This window comes from Zootoca vivipara, chromosome 2 (assembly GCF_963506605.1).
Source record: "Zootoca vivipara chromosome 2, rZooViv1.1, whole genome shotgun sequence".
NCBI classification, from domain to species: domain Eukaryota; kingdom Metazoa; phylum Chordata; class Lepidosauria; order Squamata; family Lacertidae; genus Zootoca; species Zootoca vivipara.
The window spans coordinates 89,129,602-89,147,756 of NC_083277.1; the positions used below are offsets into that span (position 1 = coordinate 89,129,602).

General features: G+C 44.6%; 1 protein-coding gene across 5 annotated transcripts in view; it reads left to right on the forward strand.

Annotated features, from left to right (window-relative positions):
- The window catches only part of SEPTIN9 (septin 9), a 221,932-nt gene that overhangs the window by 168,033 nt on the left and 35,744 nt on the right, over nt 1-18,155 (forward strand). The gene's annotated exons all lie outside the window — the stretch shown is intronic.

Consider the following 18,155-nt stretch of genomic DNA (forward strand, 5'->3'; position numbering starts at 1 on the left):
CTTTGCTATGTTCATCAGTACTGCTGGGGCTTCGCCACTTTTTTTGGGGGGGGGGGGTTGTAGGAAACAAAATCGGGCTGTGTATTCTCCCCCACTTGTTTTAATGCATGTTGGAGGAGGGAGGGAGGCAGAGAGGTTTCTAAAATAAACTGTTCTGAAAAGGAACATTTTAGAGTACGGGAGTTATGTGTGCTGAATTGCTGTGGGACGAAGTATTCTGTGTATTGGGATGTATGGGGTATCTCTTTATAGTAAGGGTGTATCTGGTGCCCCTTCTTGGTTGAGGGAGGGGCATCGGAAGTTATTGATTTAATAACATGCAGTGTGGCTTCATTTGGGAATGAATCAAGTGGCAACCACCCAACCTTTGTAAAACACATTTCCCTATGGGCAAACTTTGCAATGAAATACGATGTATGCAGGCCTTTGTGTTGAGGCCTACTGTGTGCCATGGGGCCAGCAGGGTAAGGTGGGTGTGGGGATGCTGAGGCCTGTTTTATTCTTGGAGGGGGGGGGGGGCAAGGCTGTTTAGCAGCTATCTTACACTTTTCTTTCTATCCCAAAATGTGCTTCTTTAACCTTTAAGTCTTTGCAGTTTTGCCAAGATGGAGTGCACAGGGGTGGGGGTGGGAGGGAGTTGCAGTTGCTCCTTTTTTTTGCAAGCTGAGAATGAAAAGAGAATGTAGGAAGGGAAGGTAATAGACCTGAAATGCAAACTTGTCCATCCACAGTTGTGGAGTGGAGTGAAGGGAGCAATAGGGGCCCTGTGGTTTCTGAAGGGGGGGGGAACTAATCCATGCAGTGCCAAGGATTGTTTGCATTCCCTGGTAGGTGCCCTCTGTAGTCACTTCCAGAAGAGGGTTTGCAAACACTGGCACACACCTACCCCAAATCAAATCTAAAAACAACTTTTCCTTAAAAAATTATTGCAAATGCACAATTGGTACTGGGCCCCTAGAGAGGTCCTGTACCATTCACTCAAAACTTCTCTTGTGTGTGAAACTACTTTAATTTTCCCAGTGGGAAGGGGAAAATGCTTCCCCTATCTTCTCATGCTAATAAGGCTGAATCTGGGATGAACCTGACCTGATCTAGTGCAGGACCCAGTGGGACCTCCTGTGTCCTCCATGAAGGAATAACAACTTTCTTTTCCCTTCCTCCTATCCCTATAACAAGCCGGGACAAGAGGCTGAGTATGTGCAGCTGGGATTCTAATTGTGCCATTGTTCCTAGCTGATGGGGAGACAGATTGCAGTTACTGAGTCTTGCATGCCAAATCTTTTCTTTCTAGCAGGAATGGGTGAGTTGTTTGTTTGTTTGTTTGACTAACTACTGAAGGCACATCTCCCTCTTCGTTCAAATCCCTTCTCAAACTTCATATTGTGAAGATGTTGGCTTGATATCTGTCCCTTCTCAAACTTCATATTGTGAAGATGTTGGCTTGATATCTGTCCCTTTCTTCAAGCAAAATGATGTTTAAGCATGTGTAATATCATTTGCTTGTGTCGATTCAATGTAGCATCTCATATCCCCCCCCCTCAGTTTACCCTATCACATCTCCCTCTATTGTTCCATTCCCTCCCAGCCCTTTAACACTTCAAAATCTAGACTGGAAGCTCCTTGAGGCAGAGACCTGTCCTTTTTTTTTATTTGCTATATTTCTCTGTAAAGTGCCATGTTCACTGATGGTTCTGTGCAGATGATAAAAGCTGGATGAGCTGCAAACTCATCAGGCTAACTCATCAGGATATTTTAGACATCATTAATTTGCATAAATGTGGTGGCTGTCGGACCATTATCATGTTGCATTTCTCTAGTGCATTTCGTTTCATTTTGGAGGAGACACAAGAGTGGTGTTTGCCTTGTAATCCCCTTCCTTTAGTCCACTCTACAATCATACCCTTGTTGTTTTGTAGCAAAGTTACTAGACTGGAACTGAGGGTAGATTGTTGTTGTATTGTGTGTGTATATCATAATGTAAGTTGCCTTACGGGTGCTGTGCCCCCCAAAACAGCCTACACAGTTTATAAATAACATGTATTATGGCTTAATAAGCTAAATCTGAAGCCTGCAGGTGATGGGAAATAAATTAGCCTTTTGAAAAAAGAAGCTTGTTTGAACTACATTTGTAGGAGTGCCTTGTAAGAGGAAGCTCATTAAACCTGTTGTGTATTGATCATCCTTGTTTCAATTAGAGCCAGTGAAAGCTTCTGGGTTCTCTCTCTCTCTCTCCATGTGGGGAATAAGCGTTGGCCTGCCTCTTGGTTGAAGGAGCCTTTGAAACAAGTAAGAGAGAAAAGAACTAAGCTAGCTCAGACATAGTTTGATAAAGCTCAAGGGAGATTGTGCACACATTGCCCCTTGCCAATAGATGTTTGTGCCATTTACTAACAGGCCAGCCTCCAAGCTGTGGCTCAAGGGCATTCCACTAGCAGGAAGGTAAAGTAAGGATATTAACTGCCTTCTTCCTATAGCAAAATAGGACAGATACCCCAGGCTACAAAATGCTTACTCCATGATAAAGCGAACAAAAAAGGGAAGCGCGGAGAGGAAGAAAAATCTCCCACACCAGCATGTATGAAACTTTGGGGAGTGTCTTTTGCGTACAGGAGAGGATTTGCAGCAAATAACATGTCCTTCAGCATTTGAGAGTGGTTGGCGTTGCACAGCAGTTAAAGTCTTGAAGAAGCCTGTGCACACTTGGGAGTAAGTCCACACACATGCTGTGAGAGTTGTTTCTGAGTAAACGTCCTGTATTAGTGTGCAACTTGGTTTCTAAGATTAACCTAAGCTTTGCATCTGTAATGGGAGTATTCATTACAGGTATTTAATGAGGTTCCACGGAAAGGGGCCTTTGAGCACAAACAAGTGGGAAAATTCATTTCAAATGATTTAATTGCGTCCAACCATTCTGAAGTGCTATTGATGTTTGAGAATTACTGTATTCTAAATTTTAGTTACAGTTAGGTAGCCATGTTGGTTTGCCGTAGTTGAAACAATCAAACAAACAAAAAAGAATCTGAATAGTGCAATAAAAAAGTATCTGTAGAAATATGCATGCACATGAAAGCTCATACCAATGACAAACTTAGTTGGTCTCTAAGGTGCTATTGGAAGGAATTTTTTTATTCTAAATGATAGCAACTGGGCTGGAAAGTGAGAATTTAGTTTGGAACACTTCAATTCAAACCCTACCTTGCCAAATTAGGCAGATAAGCTGCCTACATTGGAGACAGCAATATTTTTTCCATAATTGCAACAAGTATCACAACACTGGGCTACTTTGTAGGGTTGGCAAAACTCACACTTTCTCAGCCATAGTCTTGCTCCCTGCAATATAATAATTGTGGACTTTAGTAGCATTAACTAAGTACATTTTAAGATGTTTAGAAACTCATAAAAGAAAATTCCCCCCCCCCCAATGCAATAAGACTTGAATGAGGAAGCTCATGAGCTGCTGCATCTGCTACAACCATATGTTTCTGAGTTAACACACTGCTCCCTAGTCGCAGCCACACTAAAATTCTGGAAATCTGGTCCTCCCCCCCCCCCAATGGGGCAGAGAAGATAAGCAGAAAAGGTTTAAAAACAAACCAAGAACCACTCATTATTGTCTGAGTGTTTCACTCTAGCTTTCTAGGATTTCATTGCTAGGAATTCATTGTCTAAAAACACTGAAAGGTGGAAGCAAGCTAGTTTCTCACAAAACAAATGAGAAGAACAGTACCTGTAGATTTTGCCTTCAAGAGATTATGGTCTGGGGAAGACCCCAATGAGCACACATGCCTGCCTGCCTGCCTGCCTGCCTGCCTGCCTGCCTGCCTGCCTGCCTTAAAGGCGTATTGAGATGATTATTGAGATTATATATGTGAAATGCAGGAATTAAAATCAGAATAATATTATGAAACAGAGTTACTCACTTTTCACAGTGGCTGTCATGACAGGCAGGTGTTTTTCTCTCTATACTATATTTGCACTAATCTGTGCCATTGTGCTGTTTTCATTGGCTGTTTCCCAAAGATCTAAAGACAGGGATGGGGGAAAGAGGAGGATGCAGGAGGGGGAAAGTCAGGGACTGCAGTAAATGACTTAAGGTCTTGACGAGGGAGAAAAGGGGTGTGTGACAGTTCTGGTCCTCTGGTGACAAGGGGGAAGAGAGAGGAGGAATTGGGGAAGGAGCAGGTGGAATTGGGTGGGGATAAAGGTGACATTTGAAGGAATGGTGGAATATATGGGAAATAGGAAGGTGTGAGAGGGAGGCAGTTTTAGGGCTCTGGTGATGGAGAAAGAAAGCTGGAGAGGAGGAAGAATTGAAGAGGGGGAAAATGGGAGTGTGGCATTAAGGTAGGCATTTGCACTGCTGTGGAAAAGCAAGAGGGGGCACTGGGAGAAATGAAAGAGAATATGTCAGTGTCCCTTGCTCTGTGCTGCACTCAAATTCTTCCCTCTTCCAGTCCTCAGCTCCCTCATATGAGACAGATAAAGGATGTGGTCCCCTCAAATATTCCATTGTGCCTTTCCATAACAATGTGTTTCTCTCCTGGTACCATGTGCTGTCTTCAATATGAAGTTCCAGATTCAATATAGTAATTTAGAACACATATGTCGTTAACAAGCAAGAACCCATATAAATACAGCATCCACCTGCAACTGAACAAGTTGGATTGTTCTTTCTAAGGAAGATCCCAGCGTGAGCCTGCTGAGTAGGAATTCATTTGCAGGTTTGACATTTTCCAGCTTGGGTTCAACAGAGATGCAAGGCTCCAGTCCATATACACACTTAGTTGGGATTAAGTCCCCTTTGAACTGAGTGGGGCTTACTTCTGAGGAGAAATCTATAGGACTCAGGGCCGTCTCAAGCACGTCGGGCGCCCGGGCGCCATGGTGTGGAGATCGCTCCGGCGCCCCCGCCCTGCTCCATTTCTTGCCGCGGCTGGTGGACGGATGCAGTGCACAGCATGGTTTCTGCGCGGTTCTGCCGCACACCGCCCTCCTACCGGGCTGGCGCCCTGGTTCCCCGCCACCCAGACTACCCCTAGAGCCGACCCTGATAGGACTGCAGTGTGCACATGACTATTCACAACAGAAAGTACTGGTAACTGTTTCTCTTAGGTGTTTGTGTATTCTCTTCATCTTGCTCTGCTGATTCACTGCCAGTTGGAAGTGGGTCATATCCACTCCGCATCGTGGCCACCACACTTGTTAGACCTTCTGTCTAAGCTCTGCTGTGTGTGTGTGTGTGTGTGTGTGTGTTGTATGTATCTGTTAATCCACAGATAACATGGCATATGTTGGACAGTGTGAGCTCTGGGCCATGGGAGCTTCTGCCTCAACAAATGCAGTGCCCTCCTGTTGCTTTGTTATGCTGAAAATATGAAAATATTATTTTTAAAGTTGCAGAAAAAACCAGTTATCTTTGTTTGTTAAACACTTCTTGTTGAGTTTTACTATTACTTCAGAGTAAGGGAGTCTTGGCTAGGTAATATTGAGAGAGTGCAACAGAAAAATGCAACAGAAATTGAGTCTTTTGCTATACAGTGGTACCTCGGTTTACGAACTTAATCCGTTCCAGAAGTCTGTTCTTAAACCAAAACCGTTCTTAAACCGAGGCACGCTTTCCCTAATGAGGCCTCCCACCACCAGTGCCCTTCCACTGTTCAGCATCTGTTCTTAGACCGAGGTAAAGTTCACAAACCGGGACACTACTTCCAGTTTGTAACCCGAATAGTTCGTAAACAGGGCTGTTCTTAAACCGAGGTACCACTGTATTCCTTTGGAAACTAGCTGGTCTCCCTGTTCCTAGAGGTCAGTCAGCCACAGTTGCTCAGAATTCTCCCTTTGTTTCCCCCTAATTGAACAGTCACCATATGAACAGTCCTTCTCCCACTCCCTTCCCCATGGGCCTTCTGTTGGAGATGCTGAAGAGATGGATAGTCAGTATGACGCTTCCCCAAATGTGCAGGGGCTGAGGGAAGAGTAAAAAGGGGGGAAATGTGAAGGGGGTGATGAAGCAGCCTGGCCTATTCAATTAGGTGTGGCATAATGGATCCAGTAAACTTAGAACAGATTATTAATAGAAGGGGAGATGTGAAACTACAGCTAGAGGAAGCAACGGTTTGTGTGTATGTGTATGCATGCATGCAGAATATTTTTAAAGGGTACCAAGGGTGGGAACTGAAAGAGAACAGCAGCTTACAAGGTGTTTTGAAAGAAGGGCAAGAATGAATGAGTTCAAGTTACAACAGGTTGAATAAAATGTTTCCAAACTGCAAAGGTTGTCCTGAGAAACTCTGGAATCTCTTGGTCTGGGCACCTTAGGAAGGATGTGTGTGTGTGTGTGTGTGTGTGTGTGTGTGTGTGTGTATGAATTAGGAAATGGAATACACTATTAATTCCATAGATTGGTAGAGTATATTAGTGTTGTGCCAAACCTTCAGATGACCTTTATTTTGCCTATTCAAAATAGAGGCAAAGCAATGTTGCTACCAGAAAAGGAGGTAGAACTTAGGTATAAATAAAATAAAATAAAATAATCAAATCAAATAAATTTCAAGGGAAGTGGCAGAGTTTGTGCATACCATTGGAATTAACAAGGTGACTGAGGTCTCTGCTTGCTTAGTTCAAATAATATTATAAAAAGCCCCATGTTTCTTTACAGTGCTGTGGGGCTCTTTGCAGACAAGATGTCAGCCTAGCAGGGCTTCATTGAGTGGCCATGTGACATTGCCAGGCCAGAGAACAGGGCTTTTTAAGGATGTTTCTTGAGCTAAATGATAAATTAATTTTCCACCCCCAAGTTCCCCACTTCTGCAAAGGAGGGAGGAGGGAAAAGCACATCTTTCACAGAAAATAGTTTTCCCTAAAGAAAAAAGCCCAGCAGAGTGCTGGAATATATGGAGGCCTGGATACTGGATGGGATTTATGGCTTGTCTTGTCAAGCTGCCCTGATGAAGCTGCTTCCGGGTCTGGTTCTCTGATTCAAAGGCAAGAGAATGTGTGGCTGGCAGGAATGCTGCTTTGGGTGTGAAGCCTTCCCCTATCTGGAAAAAGGTGGCTTGTTAGCAAATCCACTCACCTACTATTTGGAATGGGGTGGGGAATTTTGGGGAGAAATCAGACTGCAAAAGTGAGGAGAGAGATTGCTGCCATGGTGTGCTTTGCCCTTCCTTTTAGTACTGGCTGCTATGGAAGGCATGGGATGGCAGACTTCATGGACCAGTGAGAGGAATATTTTCCTCTTTGTTTGCATGCTTTTGACTTCAGCCCATTGTAAGTTGTGTAAAGTGATGAGAGAGGAAAACTGAATCCACCAGTTTCTGCAGTCTTGGGGACAGATGGACGTATTTCACAACTTGCATATGAGGGACTAAAATGAGCTAGTGCTCTGAGGTCAGACCAGCGTCATACAGACTCAGGCCTTCCGGCCCTGTTGTCGGGAGCTGACTATGCGACAAGGGGGAGTGTGTGTTGAGTTTCCCAGGGAAGTGCTTCCAAAGGAAGTGGGTGGGAGAAATATTCTACACAAGAGCACACATTCAGCATCTGGTGCCGCCCCATGGAGATAAACAGGAAACCTTTAACAACTCATTTGTCACTGCAAATGAAAACAGACAGTCAGCTGGCAAAAGGAGAGGCTGGAGCCACAAAGCTCAGGAGGTCAGCAGGTTGGAGGTCTGTGATTCCATATCTCATGAAATGGGACAGGAGCTGCGTAGGGCACAGATAAGAATCTAGAATCAGTCTAGGTCGAAAGCAGCATGCTGGGGATGAGCACGAAGAATTCCAGATTGAGCAAAACTACATTTTAATGCTGCAGGTGGGTTAGTGTGCGTGCAGTCAAATTTCCTTGTCTTATTCCAGAATAGAGCCATTTTGTTAGTAGGATTGGCCTTGAGTCAGTGAACTGAGGGGTGCAGTTTTAGACTGCTACCCTCAATCTGTTTATCACAGAGAAGTCTTTAATCAGCCCCACAGATTACAGTGAGCTAGAATGAGCCAAGGATTGAAGCATTAGTGATGGAAAACCACCAGAAGAACGCAGTATGGCAGCCTCTGAAAATAAGCTGTTTTTGACAAAGTAGAACAGATTATTATTGTGCTCAGTAGAACAAATGCATATTATTCTATTGGGTGGTTTTATTTTCTTGTGAGTCTTATTTTACAGCAACAACGCAGAGAGAGAGAGAGTCATTGTTCTTTGCACTTGGGGTTCTACGGAGGCACAATTGCCTAAGATTTGATCGTTGTGTTTATCATTTTATTTTTATTTTAGGGTTTTATACTCCACTCTTCCATAAAATTCCCTGAGTGGCTTATGAATAGGGCTGGGTGGTGTTGGGTTTTCAACATCGCGGTGTATCATCAGCCTAACATCTCAGTTTGATGATATACCGCAATGTTGAGAAAAACTGCATTGGCCTCAGCCAACGAGATACTGGGGGAGCTGAGGCACTTTCACCCCAGCGCCTCATGGGGCTCCAGCTCCCGGCTAGTTTGTTTTTCCCTCAGCGTGCTGGGCGCTGGAGGCAGAGGGACTCCACCGAGTGAAGCTGTCAACGCGGTCTGCTCCCACATACCGGTCCTGGGCAATATATTGATATATCACCCAGGCCTACTTATGAAACACGAAACCTATAGAGAGAAATATTGCACCATATCCAGTTTCAAAATCTGGATGTTGCTTCCATGAGGCAGATAGTAACTACTGGTAGAAGTATTTGTGCTGATGCTTTCCAAGAGGTAGGTAACTACAAGCCCCATGAAAACAAAGACAATCACAGCCAACCACAAATGAACAACCACACCCATGGCCAACCCCAATCTCTCTCACCATCAAAAGAACACAAGCGAATAAAAGTGAACCTGCACAAGCAACGCTGACATCAAACCCTACATATACCAGTATTAAGCAAAATAAAAGCCCCATTCTGCACACAGTTACCGGTAGGTACCGTGTGTGTTCTTCAGGGTGAGTATTCTTGAATGCTGCTATACCCTGTGTTAACTAGGTAAAGATTAATTGCTCTTCCACACTAAGGACTGACTGAGCAACATTTTAAACTGTCTAAGCTTCGATGCTTGTTTTTAGCAAAAAAAAACCCCAGGATATTTTTACTTACATTTCCCCCCCCTTTCAAGTAGAGATCATAAGAACAATTAGAACAATGAAATCATAGCTTGAGTGCCATTTGTTATGAGCGTGGTGTCACTCGGTTATGACAACCTCTTAAAATGTTAGTAAAACTTCAAGGACTGTTTCTCCCTCTCTCTTCTCCTCTGCGGAGTTTCCAAAATACCAAGGTATTTTGAGTACAAAGCTTTTAGGCTTCCTCCGCGTACTATAGCAGACTCTATTCCATTGGCAACTGCTCTTGAGATCCTTCTAGAAAGCAGTTCACTGTTCACTCTGCTGATCACTTTGTTTGAAACATTGCCAATTTCTTTGCTGCTTGTCTTTGTGGCACATGCTTTCTCATGCTGTTTCACAAAACATAAGATGCATCTATAGAAACATTTGCTTGTCAATGTTGTTTCTTTTCCGCTGGTGCCAATATAGCAGCAGTTGTGTCGTGGAGTGCTTTATGAAGCTATTGATACCAACCATTTTAGCTGTTGTGCATGAATCAGGCTGGAGGTGTGGATCTGTTGGACATATTCTCCTTCCTTCATCGCAAAGGGTCAGCCAGCTGGCTCTGGCTCATTCCTTAGGAATGTGTTGCTTTTTCTTCATCCCCAAAAGAAGAGGTAGCATTTGATAGCTCTTTCTCCAGCTTTATCCATTTTTTTCCTGGAGGCACAACAGTGCCATGGGAAATGGTGAAAACGGCATAGAAGACATCAATCCTCAGTGTTGCTTAATTGTTGCGGGATTACACAGTGTGTGTATGTGTTACAGGTAGGTTGCCGTGTTGGTATGAGCACACAAAAGCTCATACCAAAATAAAAACTTAGTTGGTCTTTTGTGTGTATGTGGTGATGGATTCCTTTCCCCCTATATGCGATGCTTTCATTTCAATAGCAGTACTTAATACTGAGCATATTACATCAATCCTGGTCCGACTGCACTGGCTACCAATTAGTTTCCAAGCCCAATTCAAAGTGCTGGTTTTTACCTATAAAGCCTTAAACATCTCAGGACCACAATACCTCAAGGACCGCCTCTCTCCATATGAACATGCCAGGACCTTGAGATCATCTTCTGAGGCCCTTCTTCATGTGCCGCCTCCACAACAGGTCTGGAGGGTGGCAACACAAGAACAGGCCTTTTCTGCAGTGGCTTCCCATCTGTAGAATTCTCTCCCCAGGGAGGTTCACCTGGCACCTTCATTATGCACCTTTAGGTGCCAGGCAAAAATGTCCCTATTTAACCAGGCCTTTGACTGATTGACATCCAATTCCCCTTTAAAATATGTTGGGGAGGGGGGAATTATTGGGTTATTCTTGTTTTTGTTTTTATTATGTATTTTGTGTTTTCCATTATCACCTAGTGACCTAGATCAGGGTTGAAGAACTTGAAGTTCACATGCTTTTCCCATGCCTAATTGCTGGGGGGGGGGGAGTGATCGTCATGCAGATGCAGCTCATAGGGGGAGAGGTTTTAACTTGGGGGTAGGCAACCTAAAGGTCCGTGGGCCAGATGCGGCCCAATTGCCTTCTCAATCCGGCCCGTGGATGGTCTGGGAATCAGCGTGTTTTTGCATGAGTAGAATGTGTCCTTTTATTTAAAATGCATCTCCGGGTTATTTGTGGGGCCTGCCAGGTGTTTTTACATGAGTGAAATGTGTGATTTTATTTAAATTGCATATCTGGGTTATTTGTGGGGTGTAGGAATTTGTTCATCCCCCCCCCCCTCAAAATATAGTCCGGCTCACCACTTCCCAGCTGCGGTGTGGCTTCTGGGCTGCCTGCTGAGAAGGACATGGATTCTACCGGCATATGCACAATTTGATGGCATTCTAGACATTATTAAAACCAATTACCACTAGGGACACAGGTAGCGCTGTGCGTTAAACCACAGAGCCTAGGGCTTGCCGATCAGAAGGTCGGCGGTTCGAATCCCCACGACGGAGTGAGCTCCCATTGCTTGGTCCTTGTTCCTGCCAACCTAGCAGTTTGAAAGCACAAAGTGCAAGTAGATAAATAGGTACCGCTCTGGCGGGAAGGTAAACGGTGTTTCTGTGTGCTGCTCTGGTTCACCAGAAGTGGCTTAGTTATGCTGACCACATGAGCTGTACGCTGGCTCCCTTGGCCAGTAAAGCGAGATGAGAGCCACAACCCCAGAGTCGCCCGTGACTGGACCTAATGGTCAGGGGTCCCTTTACCTTTACCTTTACCACTAGTGATGATGGAGCATGTGGGCTTTGGCACCAGTTCACCAGAGATATGCTCTGCCTATTTGATTCCCCAAGTAAAGCAAGATGGGCTGTTTGATGGCAATGGACAAGTGTGAGCAAGCGAAATCCAGCCATTCAGCTGGCTATCTGAACCTGACTCCAGTTCCCTGGCTTCAACTAAATGTGAACCTGGAAAGAGTTTGCATTCTGCAGAAGTGAGACCAGCTGCTGCTGGGCAAGCCCATGTTTGGCAACAAGTGGAGGATTTTCACCAAGATTAAGGAGATTAAGGCCCTAATGCCCATTGATAGTGGGCAAAGCTTTATTAAGTCATAAAAAGTGGAGTTGTAATCCATTTGCAATGTGCATGTTGCTGCACTGCCAGCAGGCCAGATTGAAGCTGGATTGCAGCACAGTGGCAGGGATTTCTTCCACTGTTGGTTGTGGGTCTGGGTCCCTCTCCCTCAACAAATGACAATCCTCCCTTCAGAATGGTGCATCGTTACAGCTCTTGGCAGCACAGTGAAGCTGTGCTGTGTTACATTTTTAATCAATGGAAAGCTGAGCACTGAATATGGGAAATAAGGCCGCTAATAGCAATTCATTATGGAGAGGAAAAGCCAGCTCATGAGTGCAGGAGGAGTTGGACAACCTGCAGCTCTCAACGGTGGTGAAATGAACTGAAGAAGCCCATGCGAAGCTGGTACAGGGTGAGCCTTTTAAAAGAGACCCCATGGAACATGTGCACTCTGTATCCACAGGGCCTCTTTTTAAGGACTCACCCTGTATAACCCAATTTAATAGCTTGAACCTTGAGTCCTAACCTCATCTTGACCAATAATGTGTTTGCTGGTCTCCTCTGACTTGACATTGATCAGCTTTGCAGCTTGACCCCTGTGCAAGCTTATTCAGAAGTAAAACCCATTGGGCTGGATTCAGCTAATGGATCCCACCAGCAGAAGCCAGCACAAGGACTTCTGCTGGCACAATGGGGTTTTCCATCCCTGTCCTCCCCCTGCCCCCCCCCCAAAGTTGGAGGGTGTTGGGGGAAACCCAAAACAGCGGCTGGACGAGAGGAGAGGAGAAATTGTTCCATCTAGCAAGCTAAAATGCATGTGCTGATGGGACAATCTCCTTGGCACTACACTGAATTCCTCCTATTGAGTCCAGTGAGCTTTCCAAGTAAGTGTGTATAAGACTTCAGATATAAACATTCTGGTTTAACATCAATTGGATAAGGAATAAAGTGTTCGTTTCCCATCCATAAAAAATGGGGATACCAATCCTATGCAAGATGAAGAAAGTGAAGTTCTTCCTGCATTTAAAGTATGGTATTCATTTTTGACAATGTGCCCTGGAGAGAGTAATGAACCCCCCTTCCCCCCTAGAAGAATATGGTAAACAAAAAGGTGCTCTAGTCAGCTGGGCCCCCAGGTCTCTCAGCTGTATGACTGTTACCTCTGTTTAGCTACTGCAACAAACATCCTAAGATTTCTGGAGGAATAGAACTAGAAAATCAATTAGCTGTTCAATTCATAAAATAAAATAGCAGGGAAGGTTAACTATGACTATGACTATGACTACGACTATCAAACCTTTATTAGGCATTTTACAAATAGAACCATGAGGAAAAAGAGTCACATACAAAAGTATTTAAAATGCATAAAAAGAGGCAACAGTAAACTGCATATACTAATTGTATGTATACTCTTGAGATTTTCCTAGATCAAGAGGAAGCAGGAGAAGGAGTTATGGAGATTGGCTCTCCTCTAACAACTACCAAGGCCCATATTACATAATTTGAGAGTCCCTAATAGGAAAAAGGAGTCAGGCATGGCATGATCTTCTGAGATTGTTCAGTTTTTTCATGTCCACTGAATAGTATAGAGTCCAATTCTAAGCATGCTTATTCAGATGTGAGCCCCATCACCATGTGAGTGATGTTTCTCTTAGGTATGTTAAGCTAAAGTCTTCAGCCTTGGGTTGCATGGTACTTGGGCAGCATAACAATTCATATTAGATTTCTAATAATTCTCTTTCTAAAGTTTGTAGCCCTCAGGGAAGTGTAATGGCAAATGTTCAAGCAAGCAAGAAACCCAAAATATGTTTTTCAACACTTATGATTCTTCATCCATCTTTCAAGCTTGTTACCTATGAGGGTGCTGGTTTCGTTGTTGAATAAGTTGACTACTGACTGGTTTGGCAACTGCCAGAATCATAAAAACGATGCCCTCTGTTTCTTAATCACATAAAACTATTATGGTCTTCTAATTCAGATACCAAAGATGGCTTTTGCTGCTGAAAAAGGTGTACATTATCAAAAATGTCCAGCTAATGCACTGGTATGCATTGCCTTCTTCAGAGTTGACACAGGGCCAGCTGGTTAAGGAACTTGTTTGGGAGCTGCTACCCATAAATCTTTGGTGTTCATTCATAAGCTTCCACTCTTCTGAGACAAAACTGTTGCAAGTAGACCTATGAAACATCTTACTGTGTGCCAATCTTCTTTGCACCAGCAGGGCATCTGCAGCTTCAAAGTTCAAAGAAAACCAGTCTCTGTAACAAAATAACTTTGCAGATCTCAACGGTTTCTTCCTTGCCTTGTGAGGATGCTTTTAGTGTGTGTGAGAATTGGCTTGGAAGACTTAAGACCACGGGTAGGCAAACTTAAGGTCTGGGGACCGGATCTGGCCCAATCGCCTTTTAATCTGGCCTGCGGATGGTCCGGGAATCAGCTTGCTTTTACATGAGTAGAATGTGTGCTTTTATTTAAAATGCTCCTCTGGGTTTATTTGTGGGTCATAGGAATTCGTTTGTGCCCCCCCCCCAAATATATATAGTCCAGCCCCCCACAGGGTTTGAGGGACAGTGTTCCGGCCCCCTGCTAAAAAAGTTTGCTGACCCCTGCTTAAGACGATATACTTGTATTCATATCTTGGCTGATGGTGGTGGAGACTGATGTATCCTTGAATTCGTAAAAAGGATGAGGGACTTTTAACTTATTCTTCAGCTGTTAAGAAGCACTCATGGCTGGTAATTGAATTGTTTAAATAAGGAGGGATCCAGGCAATTCTTCATGAAAGAAGTGGACTGCTGCAGTGTCTTTTAAGGTAGCTGATGCTACTGTTAGGTGTTGCTATGGGAAGGATTTGAAGGTGAGAGTTGTTCCATTCCACGGCAAGCAGTGATGTGCTTGAATATTTGAGCTCACATTAGGTATGAAACGTAATTGGAGATATTTACTAATATTTCAGTAGCAATTTATTTCTGGTGTGTGATTCCCTGAAAGCAAACTGTGAGAAGAACATATGGACCTTGTCTATACACTTCTAGTGGAGTTTACATTATTGGAAGCAAAGCTGCTGTCTATTTTAGGAGACTGAAAATGTGCAAGAATTTCATGGTGTATGCTTTACTAAATTTCGGACTGTCTTGCAATGTATTGACATTATGCGCAAATAGTGACTAAATGGTCTGTTCTAGATGTTGACTTTAATATTCTCTGCCTCACCCAGCATGACCGATGGTCAAGGTTGATGGAAGTTGTAATTCAACAACATTTGGATGGCACTGTGTTGACTAGCAATGGTCTGTTCTGTGGTTAGTTACCTCAGGTATCTTTTTTTAGCCTTGCCATTGCAACAGTAGAAGCCAGGATGATTTGCTGAAAAGTCTGCTGGTCTTGCAACTTGCAGTCCTTTGCTCAAATGTGAGTCAGTCTGTTTGTTTGCTCGTTTTGTTTTACTAACCATCCTGTATCAGAAGGAGCCCAGGACAATATACAACAAACACAAAACAAAATGCACCAACCATCAATAAAAATGTGTGTAATTCGTTCCAGAGGTCCATTCTTAACCTGAAACCATTCTTAACCTGAGGTACCACTTTAGCTAATGGGGCTTCCCACTGCCGGCATGCCACCGGCATGCAATTTCTGTTCTCATCCTGAGGTAATGTTCTTAACCCAAGGTACTGCTTCCAGGTTAGCGGAGTCTGTAACCCGAGGTGTTTGTAACCCGAGGTATCTCTCTCTCTCCTCTCTCTCTCTCTCTCTCTCTCTCTCTCTCTCTCTCTCTCTGTGTGTGTGTGTGTGTGCGTGTGTGTGCGCGCTCGCGCATGTGTGTAATAAAGTAGCAAAGTTTTGTCAAGAATGACTTGCTGATATGGTTTTGGGCAAGTTGCTCTTAGCAGAACCCTCTGCCTGGAAGTAAGTCACATTGAGGTTAATGGAACCTATTCCCAGGTAAGTGTGTATAGGATTGTTGTTGCAGTAACTTGTAAACAGATGTTATTTCCCTTCCTAGGCCTTTGGGGGCTTAATGGTCTATAGAAAATGCCCACATAAAGTTAAAACAAATACAGAAAATTGTGGAAGTAGAACTACTATCACTTGGAAGCCAACCGTCTTCAACCACCAGCACTCCAGTTGCCAACACACAGTGGTCTCACCAGAAGACCGCTCAGTCGGTAGAGCATGAGACTCTTAATCTCAGGGCTGTGGGTTTGAGCCCCATGTTGGGTGAGATTCCTGCATTGCAGGGGGTTGGGCTAGGCTAGATGGTCCTTGTGGTTCCTTCCAATTCTCTGATTCTATTTATCTTGTATCTAAGTCGCTCCTTCAGGTGGGTCTGGGTACACTCTGCCTCTTGCTCCACCTTCAAACTGGTCTTGGGGGGTAGGGGAGTTTCTGACCAGAGAAGCTGCTCAAAGTTGGAGAGAGTTTAAGCATGTGTGCCTGTCTGCTTGCCCAACTCATTTCATGAGCCCTTGCTGATGTTCTGACATGAGCAGCAGACTTAACGCATGACCCGTTGTCAGAACCAGCTTCAGTGAGCAAACTGAAGCAAAAAGAAAGCTGTTCGGCAGCCTTAAGCACCTTGAGGTGCCGTGGCATGAGGTGCCAGGTTACAAATAAGGAAAAAAGTCAACAGGCTAAAGACTGAAGACATTGGGTAAAAGGGAGGTAAAGGGACCCCTGACCATTAGGTCCAGTCGTGACCGACTCTGGGGTTGCGCGCTCATCTCACATTATTGGCCGAGGGAGCCGGCATATAGCTTCCAGGTCATGTGGCCAGCATGACAAAGCCGCTTCTGGCAAACCAGAGCAGCACATGGAAATGCCGTTTACCTTCCCGTTGTAGCGGTTCCTATTTATCTACTTGCATTTTGACGTGCTTTCGAACTGCTAGGTTGGCAGGAGCTGGGACCAAGCAACGGGAGCTCACCCCGTCACAGGGATTCGAACCGCCGACCTTCTGATCAGCAAGCCCTAGGCTCAGTGGTTTAACCCACAGCGCCACCTGGGTCCCATAAGGATAAATTAGGGATCGCCAAAAGAAGATGGGATAACGGGCAGCATGTTGTGTGTTAATATGGGTCAGTAAACAATGGCTAGAAAGCAATACAGGCTGCAGTTCTTCCCAGCATATGGTGCTAATCTTTCATAGTATGCTGTATGCAAAACCCATCGGGTCACATATGAGGTCCAACTGGCAAATACTTAAGCTCCATCCCCTTTGTCCTGCCCTTGTCTGTGGAACTAATTGCTCCAATTCCATAAGAACGAGTCTTTGTTTCTCTCCTCTCTCCCCGACCCCCCCCCCCAAATGGTGAAGGCTTGCTTAGATGCTCTGTATTGTTTAGCAAGGAATGAATGGCTATCTGTGTTCTTGGTAAGGAGGGGTGGGGGTGGGGAGTGAGCCTCTGTGCTGGCTAAGGACTGGCAAGCCAGTGGATCAGCACTTCTGCTGGTACAGGCAGAAATAAGTAAGCATCTTGCATAGAAAACTTGAGAGAGTTCCCAATAAAGGCAGGGAGACTTGTCTGTGCCGCTTTTCCAAGGTTTGAGCATCCTTGCTTACTTGTAGGAAGACTTCTTGATGTACAGCTTCCCCCACCCCCTTTAATTGCCCTGGCACAGATTGAATCCAGAGATTTGCCTTCTGCTTTTCACTTTGCCCAGAAGTAGCTTTGTGAAACTCCTTTCCCATTCAAAGGCATTTCAACAAATGGTCCTGTACCAAAGCACCAATGAATTCAAAGTTACTCACTGACTGCTGCTGGGTGACAAAAGGGTCTTCATGCCTGTGATTCCATGCATGCTTCTCATGAGTAAAATGAATTGGCCTCTGAACACCTTCCTAAGCTTTGTCCTGTCCTGTCCAATCCCATGTGAATTCAAGGATTATTTATTTATTTCATAAAATTTACATACCCCTTGATTGTAGAAAACCTCAAAGTTGTTTACAAAGTCGAAGTGCCTAGCAAATTGTTCACAGCAGGCCTCTGATGCAACAGTCATCTCTTCCAGGCCGAGCAGATCCAACAATCTGATTCGCCACCTGGAAAAGCTGTTCCGGGTGGCTGCTTGGGGATGTGGTGGTGCTGGTAGTCGTGCTAGAGGAGAAGCCCACCACCCACATGGTAGGCATGAAAATGTGCTTGAACCTATGTTTGAATGGATTCATCCTGGGATCTTTGCTGCTTGCGCTCTAGCTGTCACCGTTTTGGCATCATTGCCTGGAGCTCCTCAGCATTCCCAGGAGACATCAGGGTTCAGCAATCTTTTGGCTGTAAGCTTCAATGCCAAAATGACTCAGCAGTAGGGAGAGATTCCTCTTTGTCTCTCCTCCTGCCCTCCCTATGCACCAGCCCTCCCCACACTACTGCTGCAAAGTGCCTGCCTTCCACCCCCATTTCCCTCACTCTCACCCCCTTCCCCAGCAGCTGTATTGTAAAGAAGGAGAGGCTGAGGAGGTTTCACATGTTTCTTAGGAAAAAAAACGAGGGGCAAGAACTCCCACAGGGATTTCTCATTTGAAG